Below are 20,464 nucleotides of genomic sequence, written 5' to 3'. Positions count from 1 at the left end.
AGAGAAGCTATATTATGATGTTATTTAGAATTTATGACGGGCACCTCGGGCTGAAAACCAAGATGAGGCTCACAACGCTGTCGGAGTAAATAGCCATGGGTAGCCTAGCCGGCTTCCCCTGGCCCTTCTGAAAAAATTACGAGCCCGTCCGGCTCTCAAGAATCTAAGACATGGGGCCGCCTTCCCCTTGCTGGTTGTCGCCCAGGCCAGCTTTCAGAAGGCGGCCCGACTTTAGCCCTCATGAATAAAGCAATGGGAGGGCCAACTTCAAGAAGCCGGCCGTGAGGAGGCCGACTCCAAGAAGCCGGCTCCCATAAAGCGGTCGAGACCGTACCCTCAAAGTTTGCATCCACCTGGCGGCGATGAGACGGAGCGTGGCTACAGTAAAGCCTGCCACCCCCAAATCCCGGAGCACGATCGGCATAGTGCGCCGTAGGGGTGACCATGACCCGCCCGACGCAACACTGTTGCCATGCCGACCCTGACGCCATCCATGACGGACTACCAGCGCGGCCCACGGGCGGTGGGTCCCTTCGGGCAGAGAGACACCCGAAGGCGGCCACACCTCCCCCAGTCGGCCCAAGAGAGAGCCGGCTCCCTGCAGCCGGCTTGCCATCTTCCTCGAAGGAGACGCCCCATTAAGGAGACAAGACATGGTGAGGCTACAGTAATCGCCCGACGGGCGGCGGTACTGTAGCCACGACTACCACGACGAAGCCCACGTCACCAAGATGGAGCAACAGTAGCCAGCTGCCGACTAGGTCCCGGACAGTGGGGCCTGCCTGTCGACCGAGGAGCCGGCAGCCGGCGGGACCCACCAGTCGGCGGGCCCCAGCGGCCGGCGCAGAAGCCGGCGAGCGCGGTCACAGAGGGCTGGGCCCCACGCCCAGTCGGATTACCATTGTACCCCCGGGGGGTAGGCCTATATAAACCCCACGGGGCACCCATGCAAAGGGTTGACCCCCAGCTAGTTTTAGACACCACACAAGGAGAAGAAGCAAGCTAGCCGTGCCCTTCTTCCTCCTCCCACCGAACAGCTCAAGGAGCATTGTGTAGCTACTTGTCCATCTAGTGATCATGCGGAGACCCCACAGAGCAGCAGTAGGGGTGTTATCTCCACGGAGAGTCCCGAAGCTGGGTAAGATTCGCCGGCGTGCATGTCTTCACTTCATCCCGTTTCCAGGCACCGGCGACGTCTTACTGGCTCCCACAATGATAAGCCACCCGTTGGCATATGTCGCACCTACCACCCGACAATTGGCGCCCACCGTGGGGCCAGGTGCACCGTCGTCTGGAAACCTGTTCTGGACGGGAACCCTCTTCCTCCCCAGCGAGCGTAGCCAGCCCGGCACGCCCGATGGCGCTTGCCACGACGCGCTGCAAGGCGTCACCAGCATCTGCGCAGCGAGCAGCCTCGCCAATCTCCTCGACGAAATCCTCATCTCCGACGAGCTCGCCTCCGATGCGGGCACCGACCACCTCGCCAACCTCCTCGCCCAGCTCCATGTCCCCAGCGAGCCCGCTGTAGATCTGGAGTCGGTTGGCTCCACCGACCCAATGCCTGTCGACTCTGACATGACCTCCTTCGACACCTTCCCCACCAACGTCGCGATCTACAACGACCCGCTTCCTCGGACCGACGGCCGCGATACTGTCACCACCGAAGTGATGGTCGTCGGCCACGGCGGCCCGGCCGACGAGAGCGCCCACGACGCCCAGCACGCGGCGGCCCACGACTTGTCCACCCCCCTCCCGGCTGATGCCGACGATGAAGCACTGGAGGCGCGCCGCCTCGCCCTCCTCGCACAGGGCCGGAGGCTGGCTTCCGTGAGACGCCTCACTAAGGCCTACTAGCGCGAAGCTGACCGCGCCGCCTTCGGCATGCCGGCCCCGGGCGGGCCAAGCCGGGCCGGCATTGTCAAGCAACGCGGCGCCGTCATCGCCGACATGCTGGGAGTCGACCGCCCGGTCTATGCCAGTCCGCTCGAGAACTTGCGTGCCGCCCAGGCGGCCGTGGACGAGTTGGATGGCTTGGAGGCCGAAGAACTCCCCCACATGACCCGGCGCATCCAGCAACTGATTGACGCGGCCGCACAGTGGCACGAAGCCAACGCCCGCGCGGGAAGCCCTCCCCCGCGCCGAGATCACGGCGCGACGTCCCGGACACCGACTACGAGCAACGCCGCGTGCGGCGCGAGAAAGAGCCGGCGGCTAGCTGAAGCCAGACCCGAATCTCCATCGAGCGAGACGCGGGCGGCCATCCCCGAGCCATGGAATGGCGGGGCAACCCGCCTCTGCCTCGACCCCGTGGAGAGAGATATCCCACCCTGCCGCCAGTGGCGCACCCGACTCTCAGCGGCCGACTAGGTCGCCGCGAAGGAGTCGGCGAGAACGACGCCCGCCATCGGATCGACCGCCTGGCGCGATCCCTGGCGCTGGAAGAAGAAGACGATGTCGGCCCGCATTGTTTCGGCCCCCGCATCCGCGACGAGCCTTTCCCCAAAGGGTTCTCGCTCCCAAGAGACACGCCCAAGTACAACGGCTCCGTGAAGCCGGAAGATTGGTTGATCGACTACTCCACGGCGGTCAGCATAGCCAACGGCAACCGGCGCGTTGTCGTGAAGTACGTGCCCCTCATGCTGCAAGGCACGGCGCGGACCTGGCTCAACAGCCTCAAGCCTCTCAGCATCAACAGCTGGCTAGATTTCACCAAAGCTTTCATCCGCAACTTCACCAGCACCTACAAGCGGGCCCCCAAGCCCAGGCAGCTCTCCCTGTGCATGCAGGGCCCAGCCGAGTCCACTCGCGACTACCTCATGCGTTGGGCCGAGCTCCGCAATTCTTGCGAGGGGGTGCACGAGGTGCAAGCCATCGAATACTTCACTGCCGGGTGCCGAGAAGGTACCCTCCTCAAGCACAAGCTCCTCTGCGACGAGCCGACTACCCTCGACGAGCTTCTGGACATAGCAGACAAATATGCCACCGCCGACTCTTCGATGAAGACCGAGCTCCGGGTAGACGCGTCCGGGAAAGTAGTCAACCCGGCGCCCAAGATGCCGGCAGGGGATTCTGGCCGACGCCCACACCCAAACGACCACAAGCGCAAGGGCCCTGCGCCACCTCCCGCCAGTCGGCAGGTGGCCACGGTTGAAGACGCGCTGCCTGAAGGGCGACCCGAGCCCAAGAAGCCCAAGGGCGGCCGGCCGGCTTGGCAGCCAGCTTTCTCCTACGAGCAAACTCTCGACGCCCCGTGCAAATTCCATAGCGGCGCGAAGCCGTCCAACCACACAACCCGGAAGTGCCATTGGCTCACCCGAATCTCTAAAGGCGAGGGGCTCGCGTCGCCTCCGCCTGCCGGCCCGCCACCTCCGGCTCCGCCGCCTCCGGCCGCTCGGCCCGCAGTCGGAGCCGTGCACGACGAATTCCCCGACGAGCAAGCAACCTACATCGTCTTTACAAGCCAGCTCGAAGACCGGCGCGGCAAACGCCGAGAGCACCAGGAAGTCAGCGTGGTCGCTGCCAACCCCGTCGGACACATGCATTGGTCAGAAAAACCCATCAGCTGGAGCCGGGCCGACCATCCAGAGGTGATGCCGTCTCCCGGCTCTTATGCATTGGTCCTGGAAGCCACCCTCGCGACAGACAGACGCGCTGCCCGCTTCTCCCGCGTGCTGATAGACGGCGGGAGCAGCATCAACATCATGTACCGTGACACCCTAGAGAAGCTGAATGTCAAGACGAAGCAGCTCATGCCTACTTGGACAGTGTTTCATGGCATCGTACCCGGCTTGTCCTGCGCCCCCATTGGCAAGATCAAGATTGATGTACTCTTTGGGGACAAGGAGCATTTCTGCCGTGAAGCAATCTGGTTTGAAGTGGTGGACCTGGAGAGCCCCTACCACGCATTCTTGGCCGACCCGCCTTGGCTAGGTTCATGGCAGTTCCCCACTATGCATACCTCAAGATGAAGATACCAAGTTCCAAGGGCGTCATCACCGTAGCCGGCGATTACAAGAAGTCTTCCGAGTGCGCTGCCGCCAGCAGCCGGCTGGCCGAGTCCCTTGTGATTGCCGAAGAGAAGAAGATGTTGGACCGGGTCGTGGCCATGGCCAGCAAGCAGCCGAACCAGTCCCCCAACCCCAAGGAGTATGATGCCCAAGGATCTTTCCAGCCGGCCAAAGAAACCAAGAAGATACCCCTTGACCCTGAGCACCCCGAGAGGTTTGCCGTCATCGGGGCAAGCCTGAACAGCAAATAGGAAGGCGAGCTCGCCCATTTCCTCCGTGAGAATCAGGACATCTTTGCATGGTCCCCCAAGGACATGCCGGGTGTTCCGAAGGAATTCGCCGAGCACAAACTACATGTCCGAAAAGACGCGAAACCAGTCAAGCAGCCCCTCCGCCGACTATCAGAGGAAAAGAGAAGGATTGTGGGGGAGGAGATAGCCCGGCTTCTGGCAGCCGACTTCATTATGGAAGTCTTCTTTCCAGAGTGGCTTGCCAACCTGGTCCTCGTGTTAAAGAAGAACAACAAGTGGCGCATGTGTATAGACTACACAAGCCTCAACAAGGCCTGCCCTAAAGATCCCTTTGCCCTGCCAAGGATTGACCAAGTGATAGACTCCACGGCCGGATGCGAGCTGTTGAGTTTCTTGGATGCTTACTCAGGATATCACCAGATAAAGCTAGATCCGGACGACCGCCTGAAGACCGCCTTCATCACGCCATTTGGAGCCTTCTGCTACCTGACTATGACATTCGGCTTAAGAAATGCCGGTGCCACTTTTCAGCGTTGCATGCAGAAGTGCCTCCTCAAGCAACTCGGCAGAAACGCTCACGTCTACGTGGAAGACATTGTGGTGAAGACGGAGAAGCGCGGCACCTTGTTGGAAGACCTCAAAGAAATGTTTGAGAACCTATGCCGGTTCCAAATCAAGCTCAACCCCGAGAAATGCGTGTTCGGAGTGCCAGCCGGCCAGCTCCTAGGCTTCCTGGTGTCTGAACACGGCATCGAATGCAACCCGGTGAAGATCAAGGCCATCGAGAGAATGGCGATCCCACCAAGCTTCGAGACATCCAAAAGTTCACCAGATGCTTGGCCTCCTTGAACCGCTTCATCAGCCGGCTCGGAGAGAAAGCTCTCCCCCTCTATCGCCTCATGAAGAAGAGCACTCACTTCGAGTGGAACGACTAGGCCGACCAAGCTTTTCACGAGCTGAAGAAGATGCTGGCCATGCCGCCCGTCCTAGCGGCGCCGACTGAGAAAGAGCCCATGCTCCTTTACATCGACGCAACCAGCCGGGTGGTCAGCACCGTCATCGTAGTCCAACGCCCAGAAGAAGGCCGAGCCCAGCCGGTCCAGAGGCCGGTGTATTATTTGAGCGAGGTGCTATCCGCTTCAAAGCAGAACTACCCGCACTACCAGAAGATGTGTTACGGCGTGTACTTCACTGCCAAGAAGCTGAAGCCCTACTTTCAAGAGCATCCCGTCACGGTCGTATGCACCGCCCCGCTGGCCGAGATCATAGGCAGCCGGGACGCATCCGGCCGGGTGGCGAAACGGGCCATCGAGCTGGCCCCTTACACAATCTTCTACCAGCCCCGCACCGCCATCAAGTCCCAAGCACTGGCCGACTTCCTCGTCGACTGAGCCGAGACCCAGTACCTGCCGCCGGCTCCCGACTCCACCCATTGGCGCATGCACTTCGACGGGTCCAAGATGCGCACCGGCTTGGGAGCCGGCGTCGTCCTTACCTCTCCCAAAGGCGACAAGCTCAGATACATGTTCCAGATTCACTTTGCCGCCTCCAACAATGTAGCCGAGTACAAGGCACTCATACACGGGCTCCGGCTTGCCAAGGAGCTTGGCATCCGACGGATCCTATGTTATGGCGACTCAGACTTGGTGGTTCAGCAATCATCCAGCGACTGGGACGCCAAGGACGCAAATATGGCAAGCTACCGCTTCCTGGTTCAACAACTCAGCGGATACTTTGAAGGATGCGAGTTCCTCCACGTACTGCGAGCCGACAATGAGCCAGCTGATGCCTTGGCTCGAATAGGCTCCACTCGGCAAGCAATACCAACCGGCGTTGCTCTACAACGCCTCCTCAAGCCGTCCATCAAGCCGTCTCCAGAGTCCGATTCCATCTTCGTACCGCCTGACCCCGACGCGGCCGGGTCCGGCTCGAAGAACCAAGCAGGCGACCCCGGGACTTCAGTAGTCGGCCCGGGGACTTCGGCAACCGGCCCGGGGACTGCCACACCCGGCTCGGGGACTGCAGTACCCGGCCTGGGGACTGCACCAACACAACAGCCGGCGGCCGACTCCAGCATTTCACCACCCAGCCCGCCCACCCTGGTGGCAATAGCCACATTGGCAGTAGGAGAAGTCGCGGCTCCGTCATGGGCTCAGTCCATCCTCAACTTCCTAGTAAGCCAAGATCTGCCGGCTGACGAAACAGAGGCAAGACAAGTCCAACGTCGAGCCGGAGCATACACAATCGTCAATAGAGAACTCGTCAAGCGCAGTGTCACTAGAGTCCTCCAACGGTGCGTCGAGCAAGAGAAGGGCATTGCAATCCTCAGAGACATTCACCAAGGAGAATGCGGCCACCATGCGGCTTCAAGATCACTCGTCGGCAAAGCTTTCCGCCATGGTTTCTTTTGGCCGACTGCTTTGGATGACGCCAAAGAATTAGTTAAATATTGCAAAGGGTGCCAACTCTTCAGCTCCAAGCAACACATGCCGGCTTCGGCACTCAAGACCATTCCCCTCACCTGGCCCTTCACCGTTTGGGGACTAGACATGGTGGGCCCATTCAAGACGGCGCGCAGCGGCATGACGCATTTGCTCGTCGCCGTGGACAAATTCACCAAGTGGATTGAGGCAAAGCCGATCAAGAAGCTGAATGGGCCGATTGCTGTGACATTCATCGCAGACATAACAACTCGGTACGGTGTGCCACACAGCATCATCACCGACAATGGCACGGATTTTGCCAAAGGAGCCTTGGCACGTTTCTGCGCAGCCCAAGGTATCCGGCTGGACTTAGTGTCCGTCGCCCACCCGCAGTCAAACGGCCAGGTGGAGCGAGCCAACGGCCTCATCCTCTCCGGCATCAAGCCCCGACTGGTCGTACCACTGGAGCGTTCAGCCGGCTGTTGGCTCGATGAGCTGCCGGCTGTCCTCTGGAGTCTGCGCACTACCCCAAACAAGTCAACCGGCTTCACTCCTTTCTTCCTCGTGTACGGTGCCGAGGCGATCATCCCAACCGACATCGAGTTCGACTCGCCCCAGGTAACCATGTACATGGAGGCGGAGGCCAAGGAAGCACGAGAAGACGGCGTCGACCTGTTGGAAGAAGGCCGGCTGTTAGCCCTCAGCCGGTCTGCCATCTACCAGCAGGGTTTGCGCCGCTACCACAGTCGGAAGGTCAGGCCAAGATCTTTCCAAGAGGACGATCTTGTGCTCCGGCTGATCCAGCGAACAGCCGGCCAGCACAAGCTCTCGGCCCCTTGGGAGGGCCCCTTCGTCATCAGCAGAGCTCTAGGCAACGACTCCTACTACCTAATCAACGCGCAGAAGCCCAATGCACGCAAGAGAGACAACTCCGGCAAGGAGTCGGAACGACCATGGAACGCCAACCTCCTTCGAAGATTTTACAGTTGAAATGCAGTATGTATCACACTAACTTTTGTACTAAATACGAGACAATAGGCCCCCCGAGGAGGGCTCGGGGACTGCCATCTTTTATCTATGAATGAAAAGTATCATGCTTATGACTTTGTCATTTCATTTACTTGTTCCGTCCGGCACCGGGTTCGACTAGTCGGCCCGGGGACTGGCCGACTGGAGTTATATTAGAAGTCCTACCCGCGGTCAGACAAGTAGTGTGCCAACACCCAGGCTTAGCTCTTGCCAAAGTCGCAGTTCAAAGAACCGACTGTCCGGCTGGCAAGAGTCAAAAGCAGGAAAGGATGCCCACACGAAAAATGGCCAGGGACCAACGGACTAATATAACGAAAGTCGGTTTGCCGCCTACCACCGACCGACTACCAAAGTAGCCGGCCGGCCGGTTTCCATTCACTTCACTTCAATCCAAGAAAGCTCGAGTACTTGCCTCCCCAAAGAGGGAAGGTGGCAAAGGAAAAAGCCTAAGGATAAAAAGCATACGCGAATGGAAACCAAACATGCACATAATAATATTTACATAAGAGACCTCCAAGAGGCCAGCATTCAACATAGTTTGTATACACCCCCAGTGGGTGGAACTGCCAAAGCTTAATAAAGATTGTTCAAAAGGCAACAAGCAGGAAAAATAAGGATGGCAGGTCAAGCTGGCGGAGCGACCGACGAGCCGGGCTGGTCGGTGGAGACGGTTGTGCCTGCTGAAGGAGTGGCCGGCTGGAGAACCTCGGCTTGATCACCGCCTCCCGTAGAGGGCGCGCTTCCACGCGCCTCGTTGCTGGAGGCACGGTCAGCCTGAGGCCGGCCGGTTGTTCCACTAGCCGGCTCGACGTCTTCACCGTCCTCTTCTTTGTCATCCTCGCCCTCGTCGCTGGAGGCGATCTCCTCTGCCGAGTCCTCGCCCATCGTCGGGTTCAGCCCGAACCACTCCTCCGGCTGGGCAACGCCATCATCATTGATTTCAGGTGCAAAAAAGCTGATGTCGGTGCACTCGGCGATTGTCGAAGCACGCTGGGCGATAGCCGGCCGCACCTCCTCCAGCTCCGTGTCGGCCTCCAGCTGCCAAGTGCGCAGCTGGTCCAGGTTCAGCCCTGGGTACCAAGCTCGAACGAACTCCAACGCCCGCCCGGCTCCAAGACGGGACGCCCACGCCTTCCAAGCTTCAAAGCGACCGACTGGGACCTCCAGCCAGTCGGTAGTCCGGCTTGGGGTGCGGGGGATCGTCTCGCCGGGCCAGAAGGCGGCCAACACCTGCGCCCCGGCACGTTGGAGCCGGCGAAGCATCCGGTGAGCCGGCTGCAGCCGCGCTTGGACAGCCAAGAGCTACTCCTCAAGCATCCGATTCGCGTCTGGCGCGATGTTGACCCCTGCCTGACGGAGTGCCTCGCGATGGGCCTCGATGGTTTGGGCGGCGAAGGTAGAGTAGCAGGGAAAGTAGTCTGCACAAGAAAATAGGCAGCAGCACAAGTCAGGTCAAAAACCAGGCGGCAAGGGGCAGGAGAGGAGCGAGGAAGGCGGCTTACCGTCGATCAAGTCCTCGATGCGGTCGAAGCCTTCATCTAGCGCCCGCCGGGTCTCAGCCCAGCACGCCGCCTCGGTCTCAAACTCTGCCTTCAGGGCGGCCTCGCTATCCTGCGCTTTCTGCAGGGCCGCCTTGTGGCTCTCCTCTTGGTCAGCCAGCTTCTTGGCCAGGCGGTCACGCTCCTGGACCAAGGCAGCGTACTCAGCATCCTTGGTACGAAGGGCGGCCTGCGTTTCATCGAGCTCCCTCCTCAAGTCGGCGTTGGCCCCTGAAAGCACGAAAGGCGAAAGAAAAAAAACCAATAAGGAAAAACTCGTCAAGGAAGATCCGACCCGACTGCTCAGCAGTCGGCCTGAATCTCGGGGACTACACCCAGTGGGTGCGCTGACGCGCCCCCACAGGAGACAGACAAGCTCAAGCACTTACTTCGGCTATTGGCCAGGTCGTCGGTCTTCCGACCCAACTCCTGAGCCTGGGAGTTGAAGGCGGCAGCGCGGGAGTTATGATATTCCTGGAAGTTCAGACAGGAAGCAAAAATAAGGTAGTCGTCAAGAAAGATCCGCCCCGACTGCTCAGCAGTCGGCCCGAATCTCGGGGACTACACCTAGTGGGTGCGCTGACGCGCCCCCACAGAAGAAATCAAGAGACCAAAGCGGCCAAGAGTGAAAGACTCACCCAGATGGCGGCCCGCATCGACAGGAACTCCTGGGTGTACTGCTACAGCTGGGCGGCCTGAGCTTGAAGCCGGCTCCGGACCTCTTGAGCCGCCACATCCAGCTCGCCAGTCCCCCCGCTGGGAGTCCACTCGGACGTGGCGGTGCTGGCCGCCTCTAGAGCCTCGGCGACTGGCCGGCGCTCGCAACTCGGCGTGACTCCGGCAGAGCGGCGCCTCCCCCTGTGCGCCGACGCGTCACCGGCTGCACCTTGAAGCCGGCTTCGTCCTCCGGCTCACCCCCGGCCGGCTCCTCTGGCGCCGCTGAGGATTGGCCGCCTTGGCCCGCTCCGGTTGGCGCTGCCGGCTTCGCTCTCCCCGCGAAGACCACGAGGTCCTCCCTCCTCTCCATCAGCGGCGGGTCTTGGACGATTTCCTCCGCCAGGGGAAATGGGGTGTCAGGGGCCACGACTCGGAGGGGAATGGCAAATAGCGGAGGCTGGTTACGCGAACCCTCCGCCTCCGTTTCCGCGGTCGCTGCCTCCGCCTGGGCCTTGGCTGCCGCATCGGCCTGCTCCCTCGCCGCCTGGGCGGCCGCTTTTTCCGCCTCCTCACGCTCCTCCCGCGCCTCATGGGCGTTCCGCTCCGTGGCCTCCCTGAGGTCGGCGCGGGGGTCCACGCGGCGGGAGCCCGAAGACCCTCCAGTCGGCCCAACTACGAAGCCTCCCGGACCCCGCTCAAGGGAAAGCGGCGCCCTGTCCAGCGAGCGGGAAAAGGTTGGGAAGAATGTTCGAACAGGAGATAACGATGAAAAGCATGCGACCAGGCAATTGACGACTTACGCTGAGACCGCCTGAGGCTGCTTCACCGCCTTGCGGAAGCGGGCCGCTTTTGCGGCTGCCTCATCTCGTTTGGTCTCCACGGTGGAGGCTTTGGACTTCTTCGGCCGACTGCCGAAGAGGATTGACGCGGCCCGGCGCTTCTGTGCACCGCCGCCGGCAGCCGGCGCGGTGGATGAGCCCGCACCCTGATGGTCGGCCGCCGGCTGGCGACGCGGGGCGACTTCGGCTTCGGCATCATCTGACCAGTCCTCAAAGCTGGCGGTAAGCCCTGTGCCTCCGGGCTCGGCGTCGTCCCCCACGACGGCGTCTTCCATGGCGGCCGCCCCCAAATCCGAGTCGTCGATGTCGTCCACCGTGCGGTCGGGGACGTACTGGCGTTCTATCCCTGCTGCCCCGTCGTCGGCGGAAGAAGGGGGTTCTGCTAAGAAGAACCGACCGATCAGAAGCCGGCCATCATAAAACCGGCTACCAACAAAAAGAAGAAAGAGAGGAAAGCTTACCATGGGCGGAGGGTTGGCGCGAGAATACGGCACCTTGCCGTATCGCCAGTCCTCGGCGAGCTTGCAATTGGATATATAATTTACCATGTATGACACCTCCGCGTGAGGCATCTCCCTGGTGCTCAGCCGGCTTGGGTCGAAGCGGCCGCTCATCTGACACATCATGTGGGGCCGGCTTTGGAGAGGAAGTATCCGGCGCTCCGTGAAGGCGGCCACCAAGTCGGCCCCGCTCAGGCCTTCCGACTGGATCATCACCCGAAGCCGGGAGACGGCAGCGTTCCCGGCCTGAGATAGTGACCTGGACCGGAAACTCCATGAGGGCTGCCTCCCAGCCGACGGGCCGGCTACGTAAGCCGGTAGGTTGACGTGGTCTCCTTGCTGGCAGACGATCTTCACGTAGAAGTACGACTTCTTCCAGATCTTCACCGACTGGATCAGGGGGGTGGACGGGAACGGGTTGTTCTCGCCCGACCTCCTCATGGCGATGTAGGCCCCGCAGGGGGCGGGCACTCCTGCAACGACGGTGCCGAGTTTGCTCTGGAAGAATTCCCCCCAGAGCTCCAGCGTTGGGAGCAGCCCCAAGAAACCTTCGAAGAGAGAGACGAAGGCCGACAACAGCATCACCACGTTGGGCATGAGGTGATGCGGCTGAAGATTGTAGAACTCGAGGAAGGAGCGCAGGAATCCGCTCACCGGAAGGCCGAAGCCGCGCAGGAAGTGCGACTGGAAGACGACCCGCTCGCCCTCCTCCGGTGCTGGCGAGATCTCCGTCTCTGGCGCCAGGCGGACCCGCACGAGGTTAGCGTCGGGCAGGCGCCGAGTCTGGCGGAGGAACTCAACATGGTCCTCATGGACGTTGGAGCCATCCCACGAGCTCGACAGCGCCATGGGAGCAAGACGATGTGGCGGCGCGGCGGCGCTGAGACGGGAGGCTGCGGTGGCAACGAGAGGAAGAAAGGAGGACGAGAAGGGGCGGAGCGAGAGACAACGTGTGAACCTCTGTCTCTCCCCCTCCTCCCCCTACTTATAGGCTCGCGTGGCAGAGCTGAGGAGGCGCCGCGTGGGGAAACGTGGGGATCGATCATGCCCACTCCCCCACGTCCCGCGTTTATTACGCCCTAACAGCGAAATAAACTCGCCACGGGAAGGCGAGCGGTCCACCTGGGCCGCAGAAGATCAGCGTTCGGGCCGAGGCCAAGGAGTGGCGGGCCCGGGCCTGCGGCAGCGTCCCGTCGCGCGCGTGCACTGGCCGGGTCTCGCTGCCACGCGGCCCGCGGGAGGGCCCGCGGTCAGCATGCGGGTCGACCACTTTCCCGCCTGCAAGACGCAGGGCTCCCCGAAATCGGCATACACCAGCAAAGCCGGCTCTTCAGCGTAGGAAGCTGACCAAGCTTCTCATCCCTTTGTCTGCCTCGAAGCTCGATCAGCTTCGGGGACTACTGTCGGAGTAAATAGCCATGGGTAGCCTAGCCGGCTTCCCCTGGCCCTTCTGAAAAAATTACGAGCCCGTCCGGCTCTCAAGAATCCAAGACATGGGGCCGCCTTCCCCTTGCTGGCTGTCGCCCAGGCCGGCTTTCGAAAGGCGGCCCGACTTTAGCCCTCATGAAGAAAGCAATGGGAGGGCCGACTTCGAGAAGCGAGCCGTGAGGAGGCCGACTCCAAGAAGCCGGCTCCCATAAAGCGGTCGAGACCGTACCCTCAAAGTTTGCATCCACCTGGCGGCGATGAGACGGGGCGTGGCTACAGTAAAGCCTGCCACCCCCAAATCCTGAAGCACGATCGGCACAGTGCGCCGTACGGGTGACCATGACCCGCCCGGCGCAACACTGTTGTCATGCCGACCCTGACGCCATCCATGACGGACTACCAGCGCGGCCCACGGGCGGTGGGTCCCTTCGGGCAGAGAGACACCCGAAGGCGGCCACACCTCCCCCAGTCGGCCCAAGAGAGAGTCGGCTTGCCATCTTCCTCGAAGGAGACGCCCCATTAAGGAGACAAGACATGGTGAGGCTACAGTAATCGCCCGCCGGGTGGCGGTACTGTAGCCACGACTACCACGACGAAGCCCATGTCACCAAGATGGAGCAACAGTAGCCAGCTGCCGACCAGGTCCCGGACAGTGGGGCCTGCCTGTCGACCGAGGAGCCGGCAGCCGGCGGGACCCCCCCAGTTGGCGGGTCCCAGCGGCCGGCGCAGAAGCCGGCGAGCGCAGTCACAGACAGCTGGGCCCTGCGCCCAGTCGGATTACCATTGTACCCCCGGGGGGTAGGCCTATATAAACCCCCCGGGGCACCCATGCAAAGGGTTGACCCCCAGCTAGTTTTAGACACCACACAAGGAGAAGAAGCAAGCTAGACGTGCCCTTCTTCCTCCTCCCACCAAACATCTCAAGGAGCATTGTGTAGCTACTTGTCCATCTAGTGATCATGCGGAGACCCCGCAGAGCAGTAGTAGGGATGTTATCTCCACGGAGAGCCCCGAAGCTGGGTAAGATTCGCCGGCGTGCATATCTTCGCCTCATCCCGTTTCCAGGCACCGGCGACATCTTATTGGCTCCCACAATGATAAGCCACCTGTTGGCATATGTCGCACCTACCACCCGACAAACGCAGTCCGTGTGGATGATGACGCGGTGGGTGAGGATGAAGACCTTGCAGCTGTTGAATGGGGCCCTTTGAACCCTCATATGGAATAAGGTACCGTTTTTGCGTCCATGACTGAGTGTAGAAATACACTTGTGACATACTACATCAAGGTAGAACATACTTTCAACGTTGACAAGAGCGATCAAGTATGTTATAGAGTGCACTGTCCGACTGAGGGTTGTCCATGGAGGCTGCTCGCATCTAAAATGCGAAATAGCACTAATGTTCAGGACAAAGTGAACCCTTTTAAGCACACATGCCAGAAATCAACCCTTAGGAAGGATACAATCAGTAGAGCCAAGTCAAGATGGGTGGCAGAAGAAGTAAAGAAGTGAGTGAAAGAAAACCAGCAAGTGGGTCCAAAGGAATTGCAGAAGAACATCAAAGATAAGTTCAAGATAGATTTACCATAGATGTGTGAGGGAGTCCTGGATTAGGGGATGTTCGCATAGCCGTACTATACCTTCAGCCGGACTCCTAGGCTATGAAGATACAAGATTGAAGACTTCGTCCCGTGTCCGGAAGGGACTTTCCTTGGCATGGAAGGCAAGCTTGGCGATATGGATATGTAGATCTCCTACCATTGTAACCGACTTTGTGTAACCCTAACCCTCTCCGGTGTCTATATAAACCGGAGGGTTTTAGTCTGTAGGACGACATACACAAGAACAATCATACCATAGGCTAGCTTCTAGGGTTTAGCCTCTCCGATCTCGTGGTAGATCTACTCTTGTACTACCCATATCATCAATATTAATCAAGAAGGGCGTAAGGTTTTACCTCCATCGAGAGGGCCCGAACCTGGGTAAAACTTCGTGTCCCTTGCCTCCTATTACCATCCGACCTAGACGCACAATTCGGGACCCCCTACCCGAGATCCGCCGGTTTTGACACCGACATTGGTGCTTTCATTGAGAGTTCCTCTGTGTCGTCGCCGTCAGGCTCGATGGCTCCAATGATCATCAATAGCGATGCAGTCCAGGGTGAGACCTTCCTCCCCGGACAGATCTTCGCCTTCGGCGGCTTCACACTGCAGGCCAGTTCACTTGGCCACCTAGAGCAAATCGAAAGCTATGCCCCTGGCCGTCAGGTCAGATTTGGAAGCTTAAACTACACGACTGACATCCGCGGGGACTTGATCCTCGACGGATTCGAGCCACTGCCGAGCGCGCCGCACTGTCACGACGAGCATGATCTAGCTCTGCTGCCGAACAGTGCCCTGGAGGCCGCACCCGCATCGGCTTTGACCCTTAATTCGGAGCCAATTGCGCCGATCGGGGATGGGTGGTTGGACACCGCCTCGGGGGCTGCGATCCCAATGGTGATCGAGCCGAACACCAGCCCCGCACTCTGTGAGACTCGTGACTCCAAGGAGTCGGACTCCTCTCTGGACTCCGAACCATTCGCGCTCCTGCCAATCGAATCCGATTGGGCGCCGATCATGGAGTTTACTGTCGCGGACATCTTTCAGCACTCGCCCTTCGGCGATATTATGAAATCACTAAAGTCTCTCTCTTTATCAGGAGATCCCTGGCCGTACTGCGGTCAGCAAGGATGGGATATGGAAGATGCAGAAATTCAAAGCCCGCCCACCACCCACTTTGTAGCCACTGTCGACGATTTAACCGACATGCTCGACTTCGACTCCGAAGACATCGACGTATGGACACCGATGAAGGAGACGATGAAGAACCAGCGCCTATTGGGATTTGGAACGCCACCTCGTCATATGACATATACATGGTGGGCACCCCAAAAGAAGGAGATGGCGATGGAACAACGGAGGATGACCCCTCCAAGAAACAGCCTAAGCGCCAGCGTCAGTGGCGCCGCTCAAAATCCCGGCAAAACAAATACAGTGGTTCCAACATGGGAGATAATAATACTCCAGAAAGTGCCGAAGAAAACCCCCTCCAGCAAGATTTAGCATAGGAGGATGGAGAAACTAGCCCTCATGAGAGAGCGTCAGACAGAGAGGTCGAGGACGATAATTATATGCCTCCCTCCGAAGATGAGGCAAGCCTCGACGACGACTAATTCGTCGTGCCAGAGGATCCCGTCGAGCAAGAGCGTTTTCAACGCAGGCTTATGGCCACGGCAAGAAGCCTCAAGAAAAAACAGCAACAGCTTAGAGCTGATCAAGATTTGCTAGTCGACAGATGGACTGAAGTCCTTGCGGCCGAAGAGCATAAACTCGAACGCCCCTCCAAGAGCTACCCAAAGCACATGTCGCTACCCCGATTAGAGGAGGAAGCACTTAAACCTACATCACCTGCACTTGATACGGCCGATCGGCCACCTCGTGGACGTGACAGAGAGGCCTCTCGGCCCCCAATCAAGCCGCACCCCGTACCAAGGCACGGGAAAATGTGCCGGACCTGCGAGATATGTTGTTGGAAAAGGCAAGGCAAACAAGATGTCACGCCCTCGATGTGGCTATATCTCCCACGTGTCGAAGCATGACTTAGAGGCATAACCGCATTGAAAGCAATGTCGCAAGTGAGGTAATCTTCACACAACCCATGTAATACATAAGGGAAAGAGATACATAGTTGGCTTACAATCGCCACTTCACACAAATACATGAATAAAGCATTACATTATCCAAATACAATCAGGACCCAACTACGGAGCCAAAATAAAAGAAGACTACCCCGAATGCTACACAGATCCCCGATCGTCCTGACTGGGCTCCACTACTGATCAACTAGAATGAAACAACACAAAGGACAAGATCTTCATCGAGCACCTCCTTGAGCTTGGTTGCGTCACCTGCTCGGTTCAACGGTACCTGCAAGCTGGTTTTGGAAGTATCTATGAGTCACGGCGACTCGGCAATCTCACACCCTCGCGATCAAGACTATTTAAGCTTATAGGTAGGGTAAAAGGTATGACGTGGAGCTGTAGCAAGCGACTAGCGCATATGGTGGCTAACATACGCAAATGAGAGCGAGAAGAGAAGGCAAAGCACGATCGAGAAACTATGATCAAGAAGTGATCCTAGAACAACCTACGTTAAGCATAACTCCAACACCGTGTTCACTTCCCGGACACCGCCGGAAAGAGACCATCACGGTTACACACACGGTTGGTGCATTTTAATTAAGATCAACTTCAGGTTTTCTACAACCGGACATTAACAAATTCCCATCTACCCATAACCGCGGGCACGGCTTTCGAAAGTTCAAATCCCTGCAGGGGTGTCCCAACTTAGCCCATCACAAGCTCTCACGGTCAACGAAGGATATTCCTTATAGCGGGAAGACCCGATCAGGCTCGGAATCCCGGTTACAAGACATCCTCGACAATGGTAAAAAAAGTCCAGCAACACCGCCCGAATGTGCCGACAAATCCCGATAGGAGCTGCACATATCTCATTCTCAGGGCACACTTAGACGAGCAGTCCGTACAACTAATACCAGCCCTCGAGTTTCCCCGAGGTGGCGCTGCAAGGGGCTCTAGTTTGGACCAACACTCAGAGGAGCACTGGCCCGGGGCACGGGGGTTAAAATAATGATGACCCTTGAGTCTGCAGAACCCAAGGGAAAAAAGTCTAGGTGGCAAATGGTAAAACCAATGTTGGGCATTGCTGGAGGAGTTTTATTCAAGGCAAACTGTCAAGGGGTTCCCATTATAACCCAACCGCGTAAGGAAGGCAAAATCAGGGAACATAACACCGATATGACAGAAACTAGGGCGGCAAGAGTGGAACAAAACACCAGGCATAAGGCCGAGCCTTCCACCCTTTACCAAGTATATAGATGCATTAATTAAATAAGAGATATTGTGATATCCCAACAAAATATCCATGTTCCAACATGGAACAAACTCCAATCTTCACCTGCAACTAACAACGCTATAAGAGGGGCTGAGCAAAGCGGTAACATAGCCAAACAACGGTTTGCTAGGACAAGGTGGGTTAGAGGCTTGGCTCAACAATATGGGTGGCATGATAAGCAAGTGGTAGATATCGCAGCATAGGCATAGCAAAAGAGCGAGCAACTAAGCAAGCAAAGATAGAAGTGATTTCGAGGGTATGGTCATCTTGCCTGAAATCCCGCAAGGAAGAAGAACCAGTCCATGAAGAAGACAAACGGACGTAGTCGAACGGGTCCTCACAAACGCGACGTTATCGGAACTAACCCGAAGAAGCAAGCAACATAGTAAACAACCAAGCATAACATGGCATGATGCACAACCAAGTATGATGCATGTCCGGTTTAATGAATCATGGCATGTCAAAGTGCACAAGCAATCCTACAAATTAAGTGGAGTTCAATATGCAACTCCGTTGCATATTGATGAAACACCACATTCAAGTTATTTAGTTCGATCTCGTTTATGTACCCAACAATATTAAATGTTGTTAAAACATGTCAAGAGGTGAAGCATAATGAAACTATCTATCTAGGAAAGTTTAAAAGAGGCCGGAACAACAAAACGACAAGTCCGGAAAATCCCCATATGCATTTAGCAATTTAAAGCAAACAACAATTTAACCAATCTTGAAGTTGTTATCATGATGCGGATGACATGAGAAAGTTTTATGCAATATTTATGAAAATGTTGATACGAGCAAATTAAGAAGCATTTGTGTCACTGTGGTAGAAAGAAAGGGGTGCCACGGCGACGAAACGTAAATGATGCCACGGCAACATTCCGATGATCCGGTAGCTCACGGGGATACCGGTGCAAAAGGAAGTGGGTGCGAGTGTGTCATGCAAGAAGATGGGGTGCTGCCGGATTTCGGGTTCCCACATGATGGTGGCAAGGCCAAAGAGGGGCTTCGTGCAACGAACAACTCGGACATGGATCAACACATGGTCCAACTCATACAACGCAAGCATTCGTTCACGGACATCGTCTCGAGGTTATACCTTTGAAGCGTGCGTTATCGGAGGGGTTCAAGTTCCATGCGGTGTAGAGGAAGTAGACGTTCTCGGGACATTGAGGGAAGTAGTGGTACTTTTCCGAAGAGGAACTTGATGACCCCAACATCTCCAAGGCGATGGTAGCCGTACACGGCAACGGTAACTTGGAGGGTCGTCCATTACATGGTACTTAGGTGAATCCACGAGAAATAGTAGTCGTACATGGTTCATCGAGGAACTTGACATTTCATCTGTAGTCGTTTTAGCGTCCGACGGTAACGGTACTAGGTCGTTTCGAAGAGGTACTTGGGGTCATTCGACATTGCCAGTCCCGTCATCTCGAAGGGGTACTTGACGTCCTTAGCGATTTCGAAGACGACGGTAGAGGTACACTTGTTGTAGGGGTACTTGTCGGACCCACGGCGACGGTAGAGGTACAAACGTTCCCCCGGTACTTGACGGTCCGGTCTTGGTGTAGATGTACATGGCAAACGTAGGAATACTCAGCATCTTGTCGAACCCAAGTGACGGTAAATGTTCTCGCGGACAAAACCAGGAGGCGAAGGAAAGGCAACGCTGCGGCGGCATGTGCTCACCGGTGAAGCAGCAGTAGAAGACGAAGGTGGACGGCATTGGCCTTGGTGCGGGATGAGGGGGGCGGAGCTCCTGCTCGAGCAGAGGGCTCGGGCGCGGGACTTGAGGCACTGGAGGCGATGGGACTAGGCGGGCCGGAGCAGAGCCAGGAGGAGGAGGAGCTGGCAGCGCTTGGCGGCGGTGAAACTCCAGGTGGTGGCGCGCGATGGAAGGGATCGATGCAGGGGCGCGCCGGGAGAGACTCTGTCGTCACCGGCGGTTTGGAGAAGATTGGGCGCTGGGGCTCCTCCCTGGCTCGAGGTGGGAGAGAGGAGAGGGAGACGAGGGGAGGAAGAGCGAGGGAAACGGGCTCCTGTGTGTGCGAGCGCGTGCGTGGGAGGTAGCGCTGTAGGAGGACGAGCGGAGAAGGAGGGGTTCGAGGGAGATGGGTCACGGGTGAGAGGAGAGATGGGATCGAGGTCCCTGGTGGTGCGATGCATGCCTCTGGCGGCGGAAGGAAAACGATGAGGAGGGGGCGCGTGGCTAGGGTTGAGAAGGCGGGGCCGGCTGGGCCTAAAGGGTCAAAAGGGGCCGGCGCTGGAGATGGGAGGCCCGAGTAGCTAGAGGCCTGGCTGGGCTCTCTCTCCCTAATTAATTTCTCTAACCAAAAAGAATTAGAGAGAAAGGAAAAAGAAGGGGTTTTAGGGAAAAGAATTAGCGCACGAGGGTAAAATTTCTGGACTCACAAAAATGTGAGGAATTTAAATAAAATGACAATGGGATTTTTGGAGAAAATAGATACGCACATGTTGAATATAATTCGACATGTTTGAATTTTGAAGCCCATTCGAAAAGACTCAGAATGGGCTGAGATTTTTGAAGAGCCTCGATAAAAGGGATGAGAAAAATATTGGTAAGGTTTGAAGGTCAAACTCGAAGATTAATAGACATGGAAAATACTTTGCACGTGTGTTATGGTTGATTCCATAAGGATGGAATATTTATTATAGCTCCCTAATAATATTGGGAGGATATATGTTATAAAGAGAAAATCACCATGTGCATTTCCCTCGGTTTAAATGGATCAAGGATCCATGCCATTTATTTAGTTGAGTTAAGAAAAGAAATGACATGATGGCATGATGACATGATGCAATGCACATGATGCAA

Source organism: Triticum aestivum, chromosome 1A (assembly GCF_018294505.1).
Source record: "Triticum aestivum cultivar Chinese Spring chromosome 1A, IWGSC CS RefSeq v2.1, whole genome shotgun sequence".
NCBI lineage: Eukaryota > Viridiplantae > Streptophyta > Magnoliopsida > Poales > Poaceae > Triticum > Triticum aestivum.
Note: the sequence above shows the minus strand (reverse complement) of the source record.